The sequence below is a fragment of the Tupaia chinensis genome, unplaced genomic scaffold, assembly GCF_000334495.1.
Source record: "Tupaia chinensis unplaced genomic scaffold, TupChi_1.0 Scaffold000093_1, whole genome shotgun sequence".
NCBI lineage: Eukaryota > Metazoa > Chordata > Mammalia > Scandentia > Tupaiidae > Tupaia > Tupaia belangeri.
The window spans coordinates 9,697,498-9,702,597 of record NW_006159555.1 but is presented as its reverse complement, the minus strand read 5'-3'; the positions used below and the strand labels follow the sequence as shown (position 1 = coordinate 9,702,597).

General features: G+C 42.5%; 1 pseudogene; it reads right to left on the bottom strand.

Annotated features, from left to right (window-relative positions):
• Positions 1 to 3,224: 3,224 nt before the first annotated feature.
• LOC102469801 (nucleolin-like) overlaps positions 3,225 to 5,100 on the bottom strand; it is a 51,239-nt pseudogene continuing 49,363 nt past the window's right edge.

The window sequence follows — 5,100 nt, the reverse complement described above, 5'->3', positions numbered from 1 at the left end:
GTGGCACAGTGGTAACAGCTGGATCTACACAGGAGGGGGCCTGAGTTCGCTTCCTATACATGCTGGACGTGCATGTGCTCATGATCTGGGTTGGCTGGGGGTGGATTGTGGCATGAGGATCTATTGTGGGTGTCTGTCTTCGACATAGCCTTTCCCCATGTGTGTGTGTGTATGTGTGTGTGTGTCTGTAATGAAAGAAATTAATACATACATTAAAAAAAACCAACAAAGTTTGGGCCAGCCCATGACATGTTGTGGTTAAGGCTACAGGATCCCACATGGCCAACCTGTGGTTTGAATCTCAGACCTGGCAATGTGAGAAACTTGCCAGGTGCATGTGCATGCATGCCTAAATTCTCAAAAGGAGGGCGAGATGGAGGAGAAGGAATTGTGGTGTGACCATACCTCATGGGGGGAATGCTTTTTCACTTTCCCTCTCTGTCTCTGTCTGTCTCTCTCCAAGAGCATGCACTCTCTGACAAATAAAAAAAAAAAGTAGGAGCCAGAAGGTGGCTTGGTGGTTAAGGCACTGGACTCCCACATGGCCAACTGTGGTTTGAGTTCCGGACCCGGTGGCTTGCTTTCTCACTCTCCCCACCTCCCTGGGGCTCTCTCTCTGTCTCTTTCTGATGATCACATGTGCTCCATAGCAAATAAAACAAGTATATATAATAAATAATTTTAAAAATTGTAAAAAATGAAATTAAAATTTATTTTGGTGCCAAATTTGGTATAGATTAAAACTAAAAAACTTTGAAATCCATGTACAGTTTTTTCATAATGCACACTTCCATGAACCTTTTGAAGCCCTCATGTATAATCCAGCTCTTCTGTTGCTGTAAGAGGAAGTAGACAGATCTGACAGAGGTAAACCAAGAACCTGAAACTGAGAAAATGAGAGTCTTATATGAGAGCATGCAGAATAGATCATAGATTCTGGGCTGGTGCCCTAATGCAGCGGTTGAGTACTGTGCCGAGGAATCTGCTGTGTGACTGACTGGTTGGAGTTTTAGTGCCCCCACCCCCAATCACCTTGGAAAACACTCAGGTACTTGCATGTGTGCTCAGGCTCCTGACAGGATGGAGAAATAGGGGGAAAAAGGATTGTGGCATGACAGGCTACATTAGGGTGTGCTTTCTCTCACTCATCTTTCTCTTATGCATATCCATACATCCTCTGGCATTAAAAAAATGGGGGAGAAGGACCAGCAGTTAGCGTAATGGCTATGTTGCTGAACTCCCATGTAGTTGACGCGGTTTGAGTCCTGGACCTGGTGGCTTGAATTCATGCTGGGTGTGTGTACGTCCCCAAGATCCCAAGAGGAGAATGGAGAAGGGATTGTGGCATGGCCATCCCCCCTGGAGGGTGATCTCTTGTTTTCTGTCTCTCTGTCTCTCTCTGCCTCTCTAGCAAGCGGACGCACCCTATAGCAGAAACCTCTCAAAAAAAAAAAAAAATGAGAGAGAAAGTCAGAGCTGGAGAAAAGGGCACTCAAAGTCCAGGAGACTCTCTAAAATGGAGTATCTAATTTCTATATCTTTAAAAAAATTATTTATTTTATTTATTCATTTATTTATTTAATTTTACCAGAGAGAGACACACACATGGAGAGAGAGCGAGAGAGAGAGAGTAAGAGAAAGAGAGAGTAAGAGAGAGAGAGAGAAAGAGAGAGAGAGAGAGAGAAAGTGAGAAAACAAGCCACCAGGTCCAGGACTTGAACCATGGTAGGCCACGTGGGAGCCACCATGCCACCTGCTGGTCCCTCTAATTTCTATGACTTAATCTGTTAACTTAAAAAAAATTTTTTTTTAAAGCAAACTACCTGTTAACTTAAAAAAAATTTTAATCTGTTAACTTAAAAAAAAATTTTTTTTTAAAGCAAACTACCAACAGGGAATGGGTTTGGAGTTTTAGATTGTTTTAACAATGAGGGTTCAGGTGCACCTGACTCAGGAAGGAGATGATAGGTTAGCATTATGTAGGCAATTATAAATGACGTATTAGATTAGTGATTTACTCAAGTGCAGAGAGTTTAACCTCAGGGAGTGCCATGACCTAGGAGTGGGGGAGTGGGAAAGGAGTATAGACTGCCAGGTTTCTAGTTACTATTCAGCTTCTTTGGTCTATCCCTTTTTGCAGACTTATTAGAGGTTTTCAAAAATTAATAAAAAATGCATATTATGAAAAAAACTGTACAGATTTTAAAATATTTTGCACCAAAATAAACTCATACTTTTAAGAGATATTTTTGCTGTAAGGCATGTGTTCTCACTGGAGAGACAGTGACAGAAATCACCACCCCCAGGTGTGATGGCCATGCCACGATCCCTTCTCCTCTCTGGATTTTGAGCATGCACATACACATGCCTGGTGTGTTTTAAGCAACCAGGTCTGGGACTCAAACCACGGTTGACTATGTAGGAGTCTAGGGATGTAATCATTCCACCACCTGCTGGTCCCAATTCTATGAACTTTTGAAGTCCTCTTGCTTTTTTTTTTTGAAGAGATTTTTTGCCCTAGGGTGTGTGCCATTGCTGGGGGTGGGGGGAGAGAGAGAAATCACCCCCTGGGGGTTGGCCAAGTCTCAATCCCCTCTCTTCCATTCTCTTCCTAGGATCTTCGAGCATGTACACTCAGATGCCCAGTGTGATTTTCAAGCCACTGGGTTTGGGACTCGAACTGTGGTCAGTCGCCTGGGAATCTAGCAATGTAACCACCATGCCATCTACTGGCCCTAAAGTCCACTTGTATTTTGACACTGTATATCTCTTTTCTTTCTTTCTTTTTTTATTTTTAGCACTTTTAAAAATTTGTCCTAAAGTTACTGAAGCAAAAAATCATGATAAAACATTTTACTTTCCTTTACAATTCCCCAATGCAAAAACCAAACAATTCGTAGGGAAAAAATGGTTTTGTACATGGGATGAAACAATATAAATTCAAAACTTAACAGATAAGGGTTATCTCCACTGCTCTTCTTTTTAAAAAGTTTGTCTAAATATCCAGTCAAAATTAGTAGGAGTGTCTTCCTTGAAACGTTATTTCTGCAGCTTTGGACTGCACACTGTTTTAGAATGACCTCAGAAGGCTCTGTCAGTAATCAGGTAAGAGAGTATAAACTGCAGTCTTTTCTTTCAAATGGACGAGGGGAAAAAGGAGGGACAGAGAACTATTCCAAATTTGTCTTCTTTTCTTGTGGGTTATGGTCTTCTCCTCTATCTCTTCAGAAGCCACTTTGTCCTCCAAAGCCCCCTCAGTCTCTGCCACCAAATTCACCTCATGCCTCCTCTGCCACCACCTCGGCCTCCACTCCTGAATCCACCTTCACCCTTAGGCTTGGCCCAGTCCAAGGTAACTTTGTTTCCATCAATTTCACCATCTTCCGTGGCCTCCTTGGAAACTTTGGCGTCTTCCTCACCATTGAAGTCTATAAAACCAGACTCTTTGGAGGATCTTGTTTCCTAGTCAGTGACGATCTTTGCATGAATAGAGCCATCAAAAGACTCCTTTAATGTCTCTTTGGTGATGTCCTCAGACAGACTTTTGACAGAGTTTTGGAGGGCCGATTTCTTGTGTTAGGTGACCTGCTGGGTCCTTGCAACTCCAGCTCGATTGCTCTGCCTTCCATTTCTCCTTATTATATGACTTTAAAGCTTCTTTAGCATCTTTAAATGAAGCAAGTTCTGTAAGTGCATACATACCCTTTAGATTTGCCATTTTGGCTCTGAAGCACTTTGATAAAAGTTGCCTTTTCAAATACTTCCTGAAGAGTTTCTGTTGTATTGTAGGAGAGGTTGCTCAAAACCAGAGCTTTGAATTCCCCAGTCCAAGTGCTGTTCTTTCCACCTTTGTAGTCTTGATTTTGACTTTTCTCTCCAGTGTAGTATAGGGATATGGATTGCCTGTCAATCTCCATTTCCTGTTTTTCTTCCGAAGTTTTCTCTGCATCAGCTTCAGTCTTAAATATAGGCAATCCCTTTACTTTTCCCATCTTTTCTGATTATTCTGTACTCCACAGCATCTTCAATTAACTTTTTTTTTTTTTCTGAGAGAGATTTTTGCTATAGGACGTGTGCGCTCGCCTGAGAGACAGAGAGAGACAGGAAGACAGAAGGTGAGAAATCACCCCCCAGGGGGGATGGCAATCCCTTCTCCTCCCTTCCCCTCTCGGGATCTTGGGGGGGCATGCACATGCTCCTGATGTGTTTTAAGCCACCAGATCTTGGACTTGAACCATGGTCGACTATGTGGGAGTACAGTGACGTAGCCATAACACCATCTGCTGGTCCCTCAAATACTTCCTCAAATTTCTTCTTTTAATTCATCCTGAGTAACTCTATTGTAGGGGGAATTTTTGGCCCAAAGTGTTCTTGCATCTTGATCTTTCTCATCGTCTTCCTTTTGATTTCTCTAGTTTAATTTCATTGCCAAAGACTTTTAAACCAGTGAGTTCCAAAACTTTTTCCAAATCTCTGGCAGATTCAAAGTTGACATAGCCAAAAAGCCACACTTTCTAGATAGCATCAATTCTGACATTCACAACAGCAAGATAATTTTTAGCAAAAACATCGCTAATACCAGTTTGTAATTCAGAAGTAGATTTGTCACTGGTCAGGTATCCAACGAACGGAAGAATGCTGGTTCTGTGGCTTCCACCTTCTGTTTCTTGGCTTCAGGAGCTGCTTTCTGTTTGGGCATTTCCTTCTTTTGTTTTCCAGGAGCTTCTTTTTAATTTTTTAAAAAGAGATTTTTGCTATATGGTGCATGCGCTTGGCGAACAGAGAGAGAGAGAGATAGAGAGATAAAAAGTGAGAAATCACCCCCTGGGGGGATGGCCATGCCACAATCTCATCTTCTCTCAGGATTTTGGGGATGCATACATACATGCCTGGCATGAGTTTCAAGCCGCTGGGTTCAGGACTCGAATTGTAGTTGGCCACGTGGGAGTCCAACACCTTATCCATTATACCACCTGTTGGCCTCATCCAGGAGCTTCTTTGACAGGCTCTTCTTCCTCATCCTCACTGTCTTCCTCCTCATCCTCTTCATCCTCATCATCCTCTTCTTTGTCTTCACCTTAAGCCATACTCTTGGCTTTC